The sequence below is a fragment of the Taudactylus pleione genome, unplaced genomic scaffold, assembly GCF_031769625.1.
Source record: "Taudactylus pleione unplaced genomic scaffold, aTauple2 ptg000172l, whole genome shotgun sequence".
In the NCBI taxonomy this organism is placed as follows: Eukaryota; Metazoa; Chordata; class Amphibia; order Anura; family Myobatrachidae; genus Taudactylus; species Taudactylus pleione.
Genome location: NW_028284574.1, coordinates 3,493,792 through 3,511,605, shown reverse-complemented (window position 1 = coordinate 3,511,605; position 17,814 = coordinate 3,493,792).

Genomic DNA, 17,814 nt, shown 5'->3' with positions numbered 1-17,814 from the left:
GAAAGCACTAAGTGGAATGGGCAGCAGGGAAAGCAATAAATGAAATGTTCAGCAGGGAAAGCACTATGTGGAATGGGATAAGCACTATCTGGAATGGGGGCAGGGAAAGCACTATGTGGAAAGGGCAGTAGGGAAAGTACTATGTGGAATGGAATAAGCACTATATGGAATGGGATAAGCACTATGTGGAACGGGCAGCAGGGAGAGTCCTTAGTGGGATGGGATAAGCACTATGTGGAAAGGGCAGCAGGGAAAGCACTATGTGAAATGGAATAAGCACTATATGGAATGGGATAAGCACTATGTGGAACGGGCAGCAGGGAAAGTCCTTAGTGGGATGGGATAAGCACTATGTGGAATGGGCAGCAGGGAGAGCACTATGGGGGATGGTGGGCAGGTAAAGTACTAAGTAGAATGGGTGGCATGGACATTACTATGTGGAATGGGATAATCACTAAGTGGAATGGGATCAAGGAAAGCCCTCTGTGGAATAGGATAAGCACTATGTGGAATGGGCAGCCGGGAAAGCACTAAGTGGAATGGGTGGCAGGGAGAGCACTAATTGGAATGTGCAGCAGGGAAATCACTGTGTGGAATGGGATAAGCACCATGTGAAATGGTTGCAGGGAAAGAACTATGTGAAATGGCATAAGCACTGTGTGGTATTGGGGGCAGAGGATAGCACTATGTGGAATGGGGGCAGGGAAAGCACTAAATGGAATGGGCAGCAGGGAAAGTACTATGTGGAATGGGTGGAAGGGAAAGCACTATGTGAAATGGGATAAGCACTCTGTGGATTGGGATAAGCAATATGTGGAATGGGTGGCAGGGAAAGCACTATGTAGAAAGAGTGGCAGGGAAAGCATTATGTGGAATGGGATATGCAATATGTGGAATAGGCTGCAGGGAAAGCACTATGTGGGATGGTTGGCAGGGAAAGCACTAAGTGGAATGCGCAGGAGGGAAAGCACTTCGTGGAAACGGTGGCAGGGAAAGCACTAAGTGGAATGGGCGGCAAGGAGAGCACTATGTGGAATGGGATAAGCACTAATTGGAGAGAGGGCAGGGAAAGCAATATGTGGAATGGGATAAGCACTATGTGGAATGGGTGGCAGTGAAAGTACTAAGTGGAATGGGTTTCAGCCAAAGCACTATGTGGAATGGGATAAGCACTATGTGGAAAGGGGGCAGGTATAGCACTATGTGGAATGGGATATGCGCTAGGTGGAATGGGGGCAGAGAAAGCAATATGTGGAATGGTATAAGTACAATGTGGAATGGGCAGCAGGGAAAGTACAAAGTGGAATGGGTGGCAGGGAAAGTATTATGTGGAATGGGAAAAGCACTATGTGGAATTGGAAAAGCACTAAGTGGAATGGGCGGCAGGGAAAGCACTATGTGGAATGGGATAAGCACTAAGTGGAATGGGGCAGGGAAAGTACTGAGTGGATTGGGATATGCACTATGTGGAATGGGTGGCAGGGAAAGCACAATGTGGAAATGGATAAGCACTATGTGGAATGGGAAAAAGCACTATGTGGAATGGGATAAGCACTAAGTGGAATGGGTGGCACGGATAGAACTAAGTGGAATGGTCAGCAGAGAAAGCACTCGGTGGAATGGGATAAGAACTGAATGGAATGGGGGCAGAGAAAGCACTATGTGGAATGTAATAAGCAATATGTGGAATGGGAAGCAAGGAAAGCACTAGGTGAAATGGGCAGCAGGGAATTCACAAAGTGGAATGGGTGGCAGGGAAAGTATTATGTGGAATGGGAAAAGCACAATGTGGAATGGGAAAAGCACTAAGTGTAATGGGCGGCAGGGAAAGCACTATGTGGAATGGGATAAGCACTATGTGGAATGGGTGGCAGGGAAAGCACAATGTGGAAAGGGATAAGCACTATGTGGAATGGGCGGCAGAGAACGCACTATGTGGAATGTAATAAGCAATTTGTGGAATGGGAAGCAAGGAAAGCACTAAGTGGAATGAGCAGCAGGGAAAGCACTAAATGAAATGTTCAGCAGGGAAAGCACTATGTGGTATGGGATGAGCACTATGTGGGATGGTGGGCAGGGACATTACTATGTGGAATGGGATAATCACTATGTGGAATAGAATAAGCACTAAGTGGAATGGGGGCAAGGAAAGCACTATGTGGAATGGGATAAGCACTGTGTGGAATGGGCATCAGGGAAATCACTAAGTTGAATGGGCGGCAGGGAGAGCACTAATTGGAATGTGCAGCAGCGAAAGCACTGTGTGGAATGGGATAAGCACCATGTGAAATAAGGGCAGGGAAAGAACTATGTGAAATGGGATAAGCACTATGTGGATTGGGATAAGCAATATGTGGAATGGGTGGCAGGGAAAGCACTATGTAGAAAGAGTTGCAGGGAAAGCATTATGTGGAATGGGATAAGCATTATGTGGAATTTGATAAGCACTATGTGGAATAGGCTGCAGGGAAAGCACTATGTGGGATGGTAGGCAGGAAAAGCACTAAGTGGAATGGGAAGCAGGGAAAGCACTTTGTGGAAACGGCGGCAGGGAAAGCACTATGTGGAATGGGATAAGCACTAATTGGAGAGAGGGCAGGGAAAGCACTATGTGTAATAGGATAAGCACTTGGTGGAATGGATGGTAGTGCAAGTACTAAGTGGAATGGGTGGCAGCCAAAGCACTATTTGGAATGGGATAAGCACTATTTGGAATGGGGCAGGTATAGCACTATGTGGAACGGGATAAGCGCTAGGTGGAATTGGGGCAGAGATAGCACTATGTGGAATGGTGTAAGCACAATGTGGAATGGGCAGCAGGGAAAGTACTATGTGGAATGGGTGGCAGGGATAGCACTATGTGGGATGTTGGGCATGGAAAGCACTAGGTGAAATGGGCAGCAGGGAAAGCACAAAGTGGAATGGGTGGCAGGGAAAGTATTATGTGGAATGGGAAAAGCACTATGTGGAATTGGAAAAGCACTAAGTGGAATGGGGGCCGGTATAGCACTATGTGGAATGGGATGTGCGCTAGGTGGAATGGGGGGAGAGAAAGCAATATGTGGAATGGTATAAGCACAATGTGGAGTGGGCAACAGGGAAAGTACTATGTGGAATGGGCGGCAGGGAAAGCACTATGTGGGATAGTGGGCATGGAAAGCACTAGGTGAAATGGGCAGCAGGGAAAGCACAAAGTGGAATGGGTGGCAGGGAAAGTATTATGTGGAATGGGAAAAGCACTAATTGGAATGGGAAAAGCACTAAGTGGAATGGGCGGCAGGGAAAGCACTATGTGGAATGGGATTAGCACAAAGTGGAATGGGTGGCAGGGAAAGTATTATGTGGAATGGGAAAAGCAATATGTGGAATGGGAAAAGCACTAAGTGGAATGGGCGGCAGAGAAAGCACAATGTGGAATGGGATAAGCAGTATGTGGAATGGGAAAAGCACTATGTGGAATGGGATAAGCACTATGTGGAATGGGTGGCACAGAAAGAACTAAGAGGAATGGTCAGCAGAGAAAGCACTCGGTGGAATGGGATAAGAACTGAATGGAATGGGGGCAGAGAAAGCACTATGTGGAATGTAATAAGCAATATGTGGAATGGGAAGCAAGGGAAGCACTAAGTGGAATGGGCAGCAGGGAAAGCATTAAATTAAATGTTCAGCAGGGAAAGCACTATGTGGAATGGGATTAGCACTATGTGGAATGGGGGCCAGGGAAGCACTATGTGGTATGGGATAAGCACTATGTGGAATGGGCAGCAGGTAAAGCACTATGTGGTATGGGATAAGCACTACGTGGAATGGGCAGCAGGGAGAGCACTATGTGGGATGGTGGGCAGGGACATTACTATGTGGAATGGGATCATCACTATGTGGAATCGAATAAGCACTAAGTGGAATGGGGGCAAGGAAAGCACTTTCTGGAATGGGATAAGCACTATGTGGAATGGGCATCAGGGAAAGGACTAAGTGGAATGGGCGGCAGGGAGAGCACTAATTGGAATGTGCAGCAGGGAAAGCAAAGTGTGGAATGGGATAAGCACCATGTGAAATAAGGGCAGGGAAAGAACTATGTGAAATGGGATAAGCACTATGTGGATTGGGATAAGCAATATGTGGAATGGGTGGCAGGGAAAGCACTATGTAGAAAGAGTGGCAGGGAAAGCATTATGTGGAATGGGATAAGCATTATGTGGAATTTGATAAGCACTATGTGGAATAGGCTGCAGGGAAAGCACTATGTGGGATGGTTGGCAGGGAAAGCACTAACTGGAATGGGAAGCAGGGAAAGCACTGCGTGGAAATGGTGGCAGGGAAAGCACTATGTGGAATGGGATAAGCACTAATTGGAGAGAGGGCAGGGAAAGCACTATGTGTAATAGGATAAGCACTATGTGGAATGGGTGGTAGTGAAAGTACTAAGTGGAATGGGCGGCAGCCAAAGCACTATGTGGAATAGGATAAGCACTATTTGGAATGGGGGCAGGTATAGCACTATGTGGAACGGGATAAGCGCTAGGTGGTATGGGGGCAGAGAAAGCACTATGTGGAATGGTGTATGCACAATGTGGAATAGGCAGCAGGGAAAGTACTATGTGGAATGGGTGGCAGGGAAAGAACTATGTGGGATGGTGGGCATGGAAAGCTCGAGGTGAAATGGGCAGCAGGGAAAGCACAAAGTGGAATGGGTGGCAGGGAAAGTATTATGTGGAATGGGAAAAGCAATATGTGGAATGGGAAAAGCACTAAGTGGAATGGGCGGCAGAGAAAGCACTATGTGGAATGGGATAAGCACTAAGTGGAATGGGGCAGGGAAAGTACTGAGTGGAATGGGATAAGCACTATGTGGAATGGGTGGCAGGGAAAGCACAATGTGGAATGGGATAAGCACTATGTGGAATGGGAAAAGCACTATGTGGAATGGGATAAGCACTAAGTGGAAAGGTCAGCAGAGAAAGCATTCGGTGGAATGGGATAAGAACTGAATGGAATTGGGGCAGAGAAAGCACTATGTGGAATGTAATAAGCAATATGTGGAATGGGAAGGAAGGAAAGCACTAAGTGGAATGGGCAGCAGAGAAAGCACTAAATGAAATGTTCAGCAGGGAAAGCACTATGTGGAATGGGATAAGCACTATGTGGAATGGGGGCCAGGGAAAGCACTATCTGAAATAGAATAAGCACTATATGGAATGGGATAAGCACTATGTGGAACGGGCAGCTGGTAAAGCACTATGTGGTATGGGATAAGCACTATGTGGAATGGGCAGCAGGGAGAGCACTATGTGGGATGGTGGGCAGGGACATTACTATGTGGAATGGGATAATCACTATGCAGAATGGAATAAGCACTAAGTGGAATGGGGGCAAGGAAAGCACTATGTGGAATGGGATAAGCACTATGTGGAATGGGGGCCAGGGAAAGCACTATGTGAAATAGAATAAGCACTATATGGAATGGGATAAGCACTATGTGGAACGGGCAGCTGGTAAAGCACTATGTGGTATGGGATAAGCACTATGTGGAATGGGCAGCAGGGAGAGCACTATGTGGGATGGTGGGCAGGGACATTACTATGTGGAATGGGATAATCACTATGCAGAATGGAATAAGCACTAAGTGGAATGGGGGCATGGAAAGCACTATGTGGAATGGGATAAGCACTGTGTGGAATGGGCATCAGGGAAAGTACTAAGTGGAAAGGGTGGCAGGGAGAGCACTAATTGGATTGTGCAGCAGGGAAAGCACTGTGCGGAATGGGATAAGCACCATGTGAAATAAGGGCAGGGAAAGCACTATGTGAAATGGCATAAGCACTGTGTGGTATGGGGGGCAGGGGATAGCACTATATGGAATGGGGGCAGGGAAAGCACAATGTGAAATGGGATAAGCACTATGTGGATTGGGATAAGCAATATGTGGAATGGGTGGCAGGGAAAGCACTATGTAGAAAGATTGGCAGGGAAAGCATTATGTGGAATGGGATAAGCATTATGTGGAATTTGATAAGCACTATGTGGAATAGGCTGAAGGGAAAGCACTATGTGGGATGGTTGGCAGGGAAAGCACTAAGTGGAATAGGAAGCAGGGAAAGCACTTTGTGGAAACGGCGGCAGGGAAAGCACTATGTGGAATTGGATAAGCACTAATTGGAGAGAGGGCAGGGAAAGCACTATGTGTAATAGTATAAGCACTATGTGGAATGGATGGTAGTGCAAGTACTAAGTGGAATGGGCGGCAGCCAAAGCACTATGTGGAATGGGATAAGCACTATTTGGAATGGGGGCAGGTATAGCACTATGTGGAACGGGATAAGCGCTAGTGGAATTGGGGCAGAGATAGCACTATGTGGAATGGTGTAAGCACAATGTGGAATGGGCAGCAGGGAAAGTACTATGTGGAATGGGTGGCAGGGACAGCATTATGTGGGATGTTGGGCATGGAAAGCACTAGGTGAAATGGGCAGCAGGGAAAGCACAAAGTGGAAAGAGTGGCAGGGAAAGTACTATGTGGAATGGGAAAAGTACTTTCTGGAATGGGAATAGCACTATGTGGAATGGGAAAAGCACTAAGTGGAATGGGCGGCAGGGAAAGCACTATGTGGAATGGGATAAGCACTATGTGGAATGGGATAAGCACTATGAGGAATGGGGGGCAGGGATAGCACTATGTGGGATGGGGCAGGGAAAGCACTAAGTGGAATGGGTGGCAGGGAAAGTACTATGTGGAATGGGATAAGCACTAAGTGGAATGGGGGCAAGGAATGCACTATGTGGAATGGGATAAGCACTATGTGGAATGGGCAGCAGGGAAATCACTAAGTGGATTGGGAGGCCGGTAAAGAACCATGTGGAATGGCATGAGCACTATGTGGAATGGGATAAGCACTATGTGGAATGGGTGGCAGGGAAAGAACTAAGTGGAATGGTCAGCAGAGAAAGCACTCGGTGGAATGGGATAAGAACTGAATGGAATGGGGGCAGAGAAAGCACTATGTGGAATGGGATAAGCAATATGTGGAATGGGAAGCAAGGAAAGCATTAAGTGGAATGGGCAGCAGGGAAAGCACTAAATGAAATGTTCAGCAGGGAAAGCACTATGTGGAATGGGATAAGCACTATGTGGAATCGGGGGCAGGGAAAGCACTATGTGGAAAGTGCAGAAGGGAAAGTACTATGTGGAAGGTGCGGCAGTGAAAGCACTATGTGAAATGGAATAAGCATTATGTGGAATGGGATAAGCACTATGTGGATCGGGCAGCAGGGAGAGTCCTATGTGGGATAGGATAAGCACAATGTGGAATGGGCAGCAGGGAGAGCACTATGTGGGATGATGGTCAGGGAAAGTACTAAGTAGAATGGGTGGCAGGGACATTACTATGTGGAATGGGATAATCACTAAGTGGATTTGGGGGCAAGGAAAGCACTCTGAGGAATGGGATAAGCACTAGGTGAAATGGGCAGCAGGGAAAGCACTAAGTGGAATGGGTGGCAGGGAGAGCACTAATTGGAATGTGAAGCAGGGAAAGCACTGTGTGGAATGGGATAAGCACCATGTGAAATGGGTGCAGGGAAAGAACTTTGTGAAATGGCATAAGCACTGTGTGGTATGGGGGGCAGGGGATAGCACTATGTGGAATGGGGCAGAGAAAACACTAAATGGAATTGGCAGCAGGAAAAGTACTATGTGGAATGGGCGGAAGGGAAAGCACTATGTGAAATGAGATAAGCTCTATGTGGATTGGGATAAGCAATATGTGGAATGGGTGTCAGGGAAAGCACTATGTAGAAAGAGTGGCAGGGAAAGCCTTATGTGGAATGGGATAAGCACTATGTGGAATAGGCTGCAGGGAAAGCACTATGTGGGATGGTTGGCAGAGAAAGCACTAAGTTGAATGGGCAGGAGGGAAAGCACTGTGAGAAAACGGCGGCAGGGAAAGCACTAAGTGGAATGGGTGGCAGGGAAAGCACTATGTGGAATGGGATAAGCACTAATTGGAGAGAGGGTATGGAAAGCACTATGTGTAATGGGATAAGCACTATGTGGAATGGGTGGCAGTGAAAGTACTAAGTGGAATGGGTTTCAGCCAAAGCACTATGTGGAATGGGATAAGCACTATGTGGAATGGGGGCCGGTATAGCACTATGTGGAATGGGATGTGTGCTAGGTGGAATGGGGGGAGAGAAAGCAATATGTGGAATGGTATAAGCACAATGTGGAGTGGGCAACAGGGAAAGTAGTATGTGGAATGGGCGGCAGGGAAAGCACTATGTGGGATGGTGGGCATGGAAAGCACTAGGTGAAATGGGCAGCAGGGAAAGCACAAAGTGGAATGGGTGGCAGGGAAAGTATTATGTGGATTCGGAAAAGCACTATGTGGAATGGGAAAAGCACTAAGTGGAATGGGCGGAAGGGAAAGCACTATGTGGAATGGGATTAGCACTAAGTGGAATGGGGGCAGGGAAAGTACTGAGTGCAATGGGATAAGCACTATGTGGAATGGGTGGCAGGCTTAGCACAATGTGGAATGGGGTAAGCACTATGTGGAATGGGAAAAGCACTATGTGGAATGGGTGGCAGGGAAAGAACTAAGTGGAATGGTCAGCAGAGAAAGCACTCGGAGGAATGGGATAAGAACTGAATGGAATGGGGGCAGAGAAAGCACTATGTGGAATGTAATAAGCAATATGTGGAATGGGAAGCAAGGAAAGCACTAAGTGGAATGGGCAGCAGGGAAAGCACTAAATGAAATGTTCAGCAGGGAAAGCACTATGTGGAATGGGATTAGCACTATGTGGAATGGGCAGCAGGTAAAGCACTATGTGGTATGGGATAAGCACTATGTGGAATGGGCAGCAGGGAGAGCACTATGTGGGATGGTGGGCAGGGACATTACTATGTGGAATGGGATCTTCACTATGTGTAATCGAATAAGCAGTAAGTGGAATGGGGGCAAGGAAAGCACTATCTGGAATGGGATAAGCACTATGTGGAATGGGCATCAGGGAAAGCACTAAGTGGAATGGGCGGCAGGGAGAGCACTAATTGGAATGTGTAGCCGGGAAAGCACTGTGTGGAATGGGATAAGCACCATGTGAAATAAGGGCAGGGAAAGAACTATGTGAAATGGGATAAGCACTATGTGGATTGGGATAAGCAATATGTGGAATGGGTGGCAGGGAATGCACTATGTAGAAAGAGTGGCAGGGAAAGCATGTGGAATGGGATAGGCATTATGTGGAATTTGATAAGCACTATGTGGAATAGGCTGAAGGGAAAGCACTATGTGGGATGGTTGGCAGGGAAAGCATTAAGTGGAATGGGAAGCAGGGAAAGCACTGCATGGAAACGGCAGCAGGGAAAGCACTATGTGGAATGGGATAAGCACTAATTGGAGAGAAGGCAGGGAAAGCACTATGTGTAATAGGATATGCACTATGTGGAATAAGGGTAGGGAAAGAACTATGTGAAATGGGATAAGCACTATGTGGATTGGGATAAGCAATATGTGGAATGGGTGGCAGGGAAAGCACTATGTAGAAAGAGTGGCAGGGAAAGCATTATGTGGAATGGGATAAGCATTATGTGGAATTTGATAAGCACTATGTGGAATAGGCTGAAGGGAAAGCACTATGTGGGATGGTTGGCAGGGAAAGCACTAACTGGAATGGGAAGCAGGGAAAGCACTGCGTGGAAATGGTGGCAGGGAAAGCACTATGTGGAATGGGATAAGCACTAATTGGAGAGAGGGCAGGGAAAGCACTATGTGTAATAGGATAAGCACTATGTGGAATGGGTGGTAGTGAAAGTACTAAGTGGAATGGGCGGCAGCCAAAGCACTATGTGGAATGGGATAAGCACTATTTGGAATGGGGGCAGGTATAGCACTATGTGGAACGGGATAAGCGCTAGGTGGAATGGGGGCAGAGAAAGCACTATGTGGAATGGTGTAAGCACAATGTGGAATGGGCAGCAGGGAAAGTACTATGTGGAATGGGTGGCAGGGAAAGAACTATGTGGGATGGTGGGCATGGAAAGCTCGAGGTGAAATGGGCAGCAGGGAAAGCACAAAGTGGAATGGGTGGCAGGGAAAGTATTATGTGGAATGGGAAAAGCAATATGTGGAATGGGAAAAGCACTAAGTGGAATGGGCGGCAGAGAAAGCACTATGTGGAATGGGATAAGCACTAAGTGGAATGGGGCAGGGAAAGTACTGAGTGGAATGGGATAAGCACTATGTGGAATGGGTGGCAGGGAAAGCACAATGTGGAATGGGATTAGCACTATGTGGAATGGGAAAAGCACTATGTGGAATGGGATAAGCACTAAGTGGAATGGTCAGCAGAGAAAGCATTCAGTGGAATGGGATAAGAACTGAATGGAATTGGGGCAGAGAAAGCACTATGTGGAATGTAATAAGCAATATGTGGAATGGGAAGGAAGGAAAGCACTAAGTGGAATGGGCAGCAGGGAAAGCACTAAATGAAATGTTCAGCAGGGAAAGCACTATGTGGAATGGGATAAGCACTATGTGGAATGGGGGCCAGGGAAAGCACTATGTGAAATAGAATAAGCACTATCTGGAATGGGATAAGCACTATGTGGAACGGGCAGCTGGTAAAGCACTATGTGGTATGGGATAAGCACTATGCGGAATGGGCAGCAGGGAGAGCACTATGTGGGATGGTGGGCAGGGACATTACTATGTGGAATGGGATAATCACTATGCAGAATGGAATAAGCACTAAGTGGAATGGGGGCAAGGAAAGCACTATGTGGAATGGGATAAGCACTGTGTGGAATGGGCATCAGGGAAAGCACTAAGTGGAAAGGGTGGCAGGGAGAGCACTAATTGGATTGTGCAGCAGGGAAAGCACTGTGCGGAATGGGATAAGCACCATGTGAAATAAGGGCAGGGAAAGCACTATGTGAAATGGCATAAGCACTGTGTGGTATGGGGGGCAGGGGATAGCACTATATGGAATGGGGGCAGGGAAAGCACAATGTGAAATGGGATAAGCACTATGTGGATTGGGATAAGCAATATGTGGAATGGGTGGCAGGGAAAGCACTATGTAGAAAGATTGGCAGGGAAAGCATTATGTGGAATGGGATAAGCATTATGTGGAATTTGATAAGAACTATGTGGAATAGGCTGAAGGGAAAGCACTATGTGGGATGGTTGGCAGGGAAAGCACTAAGTGGAATGGGAAGCAGGGAAAGCACTTTGTGGAAACGGCGGCAGGGAAAGCACTATGTGGAATGGGATAAGCACTAATTGGAGAGAGGGCAGGGAAAGCACTATGTGTAACAGTATAAGCACTATGTGGAATGGATGGTAGTGCAAGTACTAAGTGGAATGGGCGGCAGCCAAAGCACTATGTGGAATGGGATAAGCACTATTTGGAATGGGGGCAGGTATAGCACTATGTGGAACGGGATAAGTGCTAGTGGAATTGGGGCAGAGATAGCACTATGTGGAATGGTGTAAGCACAATGTGGAATGGGCAGCAGTGAAAGTACTATGTGGAATGGGGGCAAGGAAAGCACTATCTGGAATGGGATAAGCACTATGTGGAATGGGCATCAGGGAAAGGACTAAGTGGAATGGGCGGCAGGGAGAGCACTAATTGGAATGTGCAGCAGGGAAAGCAAAGTGTGGAATGGGATAAGCACCATGTGAAATAAGGGTAGGGAAAGAACTATGTGAAATGGGATAAGCACTATGTGGATTGGGATAAGCAATATGTGGAATGGGTGGCAGGGAAAGCACTATGTAGAAAGAGTGGCAGGGAAAGCATTATGTGGAATGGGATAAGCATTATGTGGAATTTGATAATTGGAATGTGCAGCAGGGAAAGCAAAGTGTGGAATGGGATAAGCACCATGTGAAATAAGGGTAGGGAAAGAACTATGTGAAATGGGATAAGCACTATGTGGATTGGGATAAGCAATATGTGGAATGAGTGGCAGGGAAAGCACTATGTAGAAAGAGTGGCAGGGAAAGCATTATGTGGAATGGGATAAGCATTATGTGGAATTTGATAAGCACTATGTGGAATAGGCTGAAGGGAAAGCACTATGTGGGATGGTTGGCAGGGAAAGCACTAACTGGAATGGGAAGCAGGGAAAGCACTGTGTGGAAATGGTGGCAGGGAAAGCACTATGTGGAATGGGATAAGCACTAATTGGAGAGAGGGCAGGGAAAGCACTATGTGTAATAGGATAAGCACTATGTGGAATGGGTGGTAGTGAAAGTACTAAGTGGAATGGGCGGCAGCCAAAGCACTATGTGGAATGGGATAAGCACTATTTGGAATGGGGGCAGGTATAGCACTATGTGGAACGGGATAAGCGCTAGGTGGAATGGGGGCAGAGAAAGCACTATGTGGAATGGTGTAAGCACAATGTGGAATGGGCAGCAGGGAAAGTACTATGTGGAATGGGTGGCAGGGAAAGAACTATGTGGGATGGTGGGCATGGAAAGCTCGAGGTGAAATGGGCAGCAGGGAAAGCACAAAGTGGAATGGGTGGCAGGGAAAGTATTATGTGGAATGGGAAAAGCAATATGTGGAATGGGAAAAGCACTAAGTGGAATGGGCGGCAGAGAAAGCACTATGTGGAATGGGATAAGCACTAAGTGGAATGGGGCAGGGAAAGTACTGAGTGGAATGGGATAAGCACTATGTGGAATGGGTGGCAGGGAAAGCACAATGTGGAATGGGATAAGCACTATGTGGAATGGGAAAAGCACTATGTGGAATGGGATAAGCACTAAGTGGAATGGTCAGCAGAGAAAGCATTCAGTGGAATGGGATAAGAACTGAATGGAATTGGGGCAGAGAAAGCACTATGTGGAATGTAATAAGCAATATGTGGAATGGGAAGGAAGGAAAGCACTAAGTGGAATGGGCAGCAGGGAAAGCACTAAATGAAATGTTCAGCAGGGAAAGCACTATGTGGAATGGGATAAGCACTATGTGGAATGGGGGCCAGGGAAAGCACTATGTGAAATAGAATAAGCACTATCTGGAATGGGATAAGCACTATGTGGAACGGGCAGCTGGTAAAGCACTATGTGGTATGGGATAAGCACTATGCGGAATGGGCAGCAGGGAGAGCACTATGTGGGATGGTGGGCAGGGACATTACTATGTGGAATGGGATAATCACTATGCAGAATGGAATAAGCACTAAGTGGAATGGGGGCAAGGAAAGCACTATGTGGAATGGGATAAGCACTGTGTGGAATGGGCATCAGGGAAAGCACTAAGTGGACAGGGTGGCAGGGAGAGCACTAATTGGATTGTGCAGCAGGGAAAGCACTGTGCGGAATGGGATAAGCACCATGTGAAATAAGGGCAGGGAAAGCACTATGTGAAATGGCATAAGCACTGTGTGGTATGGGGGGCAGGGGATAGCACTATATGGAATGGGGGCAGGGAAAGCACAATGTGAAATGGGATAAGCACTATGTGGATTGGGATAAGCAATATGTGGAATGGGTGGCAGGGAAAGCACTATGTAGAAAGATTGGCAGGGAAAGCATTATGTGGAATGGGATAAGCATTATGTGGAATTTGATAAGAACTATGTGGAATAGGCTGAAGGGAAAGCACTATGTGGGATGGTTGGCAGGGAAAGCACTAAGTGGAATGGGAAGCAGGGAAAGCACTTTGTGGAAACGGCGGCAGGGAAAGCACTATGTGGAATGGGATAAGCACTAATTGGAGAGAGGGCAGGGAAAGCACTATGTGTAATAGTATAAGCACTATGTGGAATGGATGGTAGTGCAAGTACTAAGTGGAATGGGCGGCAGCCAAAGCACTATGTGGAATGGGATAAGCACTATTTGGAATGGGGGCAGGTATAGCACTATGTGGAACGGGATAAGTGCTAGTGGAATTGGGGCAGAGATAGCACTATGTGGAATGGTGTAAGCACAATGTGGAATGGGCAGCAGGGAAAGTACTATGTGGAATGGGTGGCAGGGATAGCACTATGTGGGATGTTGGGCATGGAAAGCACTAGGTGAAATGGGCAGCAGGGAAAGCACAAAGTGGAAAGAGTGGCAGGGAAAGGACTATGTGGAATGGGAAAAGTACTTTCTGGAATGGGAATAGCACTATGTGGAATGGGAAAAGCACTAAGTGGAATGGGCGGCAGGGAAAGCACTATGTGGAATGGGATAAGCACTATGTGGAATGGGATAAGCACTATGAGGAATGGGGGGAGGGGATAGCACTATGTGGGATGGGGCAGGGAAAGCACTAAGTGGAATGGGTGGCAGGGAAAGTACTATGTGGAATGGGATAAGCACTAAGTGGAATGGGGGCAAGGAATGCACTATGTGGAATGGGATAAGCACTATGTGGAATGGGCAGCAGGGAAATCACTAAGTGGATTGGGAGGCCGGTAAAGAACCATGTGGAATGGCATGAGCACTATGTGGAATGGGATAAGCACTATGTGGAATGGGTGGCAGGGAAAGAACTAAGTGGAATGGTCAGCAGAGAAAGCACTCGGTGGATTTGGATAAGAACTGAATGGAATGGGGGCAGAGAAAGCACTATGTGGAATGGTATAAGCAATATGTGGAATGGGAAGCAAGGAAAGCATTAAGTGGAATGTGCAGCAGGGAAAGCACTAAATGAAATGTTCAGCAGGGAAAGCACTATGTGGAATGGGATAAGCACTATGTGGAATGGGGGGCAGGGAAAGCACTATGTGGAAAGTGCAGCAGGGAAAGTACTATGTGGAAGGTGCGGCAGGGAAAGCACTATGTGAAATGGAATAAGCACTATGTGGAATGGGATAAGCACTATGTGGAATGGGCAGCAGGGAGAGCACTATGTGGGATGATGGTCAGGGAAAGTACTAAGTAGAATGGGTGGCAGGGACATTACTATGTGGAATGGGATAATCACTAAGTGGATTTGGGGGCAAGGAAAGCACTCTGAGGAATGGGATAAGCACTAGGTGAAATGGGCAGCAGGGACAGCACTAAGTGGAATGGGTGGCAGGGAGAGCACTAATTGGAATGTGCAGCAGGGAAAGCACTGTGTGGAATGGGATAAGCACCATGTGAAATGGGTGCAGGGAAAGAACTTTGTGAAATGGCATAAGCACTGTGTGGTATGGGGGCAGGGGATAGCACTATGTGGAATGGGGGCAGAGAAAACACTAAATGGAATGGGAAGCAGGGAAAGTACTATGTGGAATGGGCGGAAGGGAAAGCACTATGTGAAATGAGATAAGCTCTATGTGGATTGGGATAAGCAATATGTGGAATGGGTGTCAGGGAAAGCACTATGTAGAAAGAGTGGCAGGGAAAGCCTTATGTGGAATGGGATAAGCACTATGTGGAATAGGCTGCAGGGAAAGCACTATGTGCGATGGTTGGCAGAGAAAGCACTAAGTTGAATGGGCAGGAGGGAAAGCACTGTGAGAAAACGGCGGCAGGGAAAGCACTAAGTGGAATGGGTGGCAGGGAAAACACTATGTGGAATGGGATAAGCACTAATTGGAGAGAGGGCAGGGAAAGCACTATGTGTAATGGGATAAGCACTATGTGGAATGAGTGGCAGTGAAAGTACTAAGTGGAATGGGTTTCAGCCAAAGCACTATGTGGAATGGGATAAGCACTATGTGGAATGGGGGCCGGTATAGCACTATGTGGAATGGGATGTGTGCTAGGTGGAATGGGGGGAGAGAAAGCAATATGTGGAATGGTATAAGCACAATGTGGAGTGGGCAACAGGGAAAGTACTATGTGGAATGGGCGGCAGGGAAAGCACTATGTGGGATGGTGGGCATGGAAAGCACTAGGTGAAATGGGCAGCAGGGAAAGCACAAAGTGGAATGGGTGGCAGGGAAAGTATTATGTGGATTGGGAAAGCACTATGTGGAATGGGAAAAGCACTAAGTGGAATGGGCGGAAGGGAAAGCACTATGTGGAATGGGATTAGCACTAAGTGGAATGGGGGCAGGGAAAGTACTGAGTGCAATGGGATAAGCACTATGTGGAATGGGTGGCAGGCTTAGCACAATGTGGAATGGGATAAGCACTATGTGGAATGGGAAAAGCACTATGTGGAATGGGATAAGCACTATGTGGAATGGGTGGCAGGGAAAGAACTAAGTGGAATGGTCAGCAGAGAAAGCACTCAGAGGAATGGGATAAGAACTGAATGGAATGGGGGCAGAGAAAGCACTATGTGGAATGTAATAAGCAATATGTGGAATGGGAAGCAAGGAAAGCACTAAGTGGAATGGGCAGCAGGGAAAGCACTAAATGAAATGTTCAGCAGGGAAAGCACTATGTGGAATGGGATTAGCACTATGTGGAATGGGGGCCAAGGAAAGCACTATGTGGTATGGGATAAGCACTATGTGGAATGGGCAGCAGGTAAAGCACTATGTGGTATGGGATAAGCACTATGTGGAATGGGCAGCAGGGAGAGCACTATGTGGGATGGTGGGCAGGGACATTACTATGTGGAATGGGATCTTCACTATGTGGAATCTAATAAGCAGTAAGTGGAATGGGGGCAAGGAAAGCACTATCTGGAATGGGATAAGCACTATGTGGAATGGGCATCAGGGAAAGCACTAAGTGGAATGGGCAGCAGGGAGAGCACTAATTGGAATGTGCAGCCGGGAAAGCACTGTGTTGAAAGGGATAAGCACCATGTGAAATAAGGGCAGGGAAAGAACTATGTGAAATGGGATAAGCACAATGTGGATTGGGATAAGCAATATGTGGAATGGGTGGCAGGGAATGCACTATGTAGAAAGAGTGGCAGGGAAAGCATGTGGAATGGGATAAGCATTATGTGGAATTTGATAAGCACTATGTGGAATAGGCTGCAGGGAAAGCACTATGTGGGATGGTTGGCAGGGAAAGCACTAAGTGGAATGGGAAGCAGGGAAAGCACTGCATGGAAACGGCTGCAGGGAAAGCACTATGTGGAATGGGTTAAGCACTAATTGGAGAGAGGACAGGGAAAGCACTATGTGTAATAGGATATGCACTATGTGGAATGGGTGGTAGTGAAAGTACTAAGTGGAATGGGCAGCAGCCAAAGCACTATGTGGAATGGGATAAGCACTATGTGGAATGGGGGCAGGTATAGCACTATGTGGAACGGGATAAGCGCTAGGTGGAATGGGGGCAGAGAAAGCACTATGTGGAATGGTGTAAGCACAATGTGGAATGGGCAGCAGGGAAAGTACTATGTGGAATGGGTGGCAGGGAATGAACTATGTGGGATGGTGGGCATGGAAAGCTCGAGGTGAAATGGGCAGCAGGGAAAGCACAAAGTGGAATGGGTGGCAGGGAAAGTATTATGTGGAATGGGAAAAGCACTATGTGGAATGGGAAAAGCACTAAGTGGAATGGGAGGCAGGGAAACCACTATGTGGAATGGGATAAGCACTAAGTGGAATGGGGCAGGGAAAGTACTGAGTGGAATGGGATAAGCACTATGTGGAATTGGTGGCAGGGAAAGCACAATATGGAATGGGATAAGCACTATGTGGAATGGGAAAAGCACTATGTGGAATGGGATAAGCACTATGTGGAATGGGTGGCAGGAAAATAACTAAGTGGAATGGTCAGCAGAGAAAGCACTCGGTGGAATGGGATAAGAACTGAATGGAATGGGGGCAGAGAAAGCACTATGTGGAATGGGAAGCTAGGAAAACACTAAGTGGAATGGGCAGCAGGGAAAGCACTAAATGAAATGTTCAGCAGGGAAAGCACTATGTGGAATGGGATAAGCACTATGTGGAATGGGGGCCAGGGA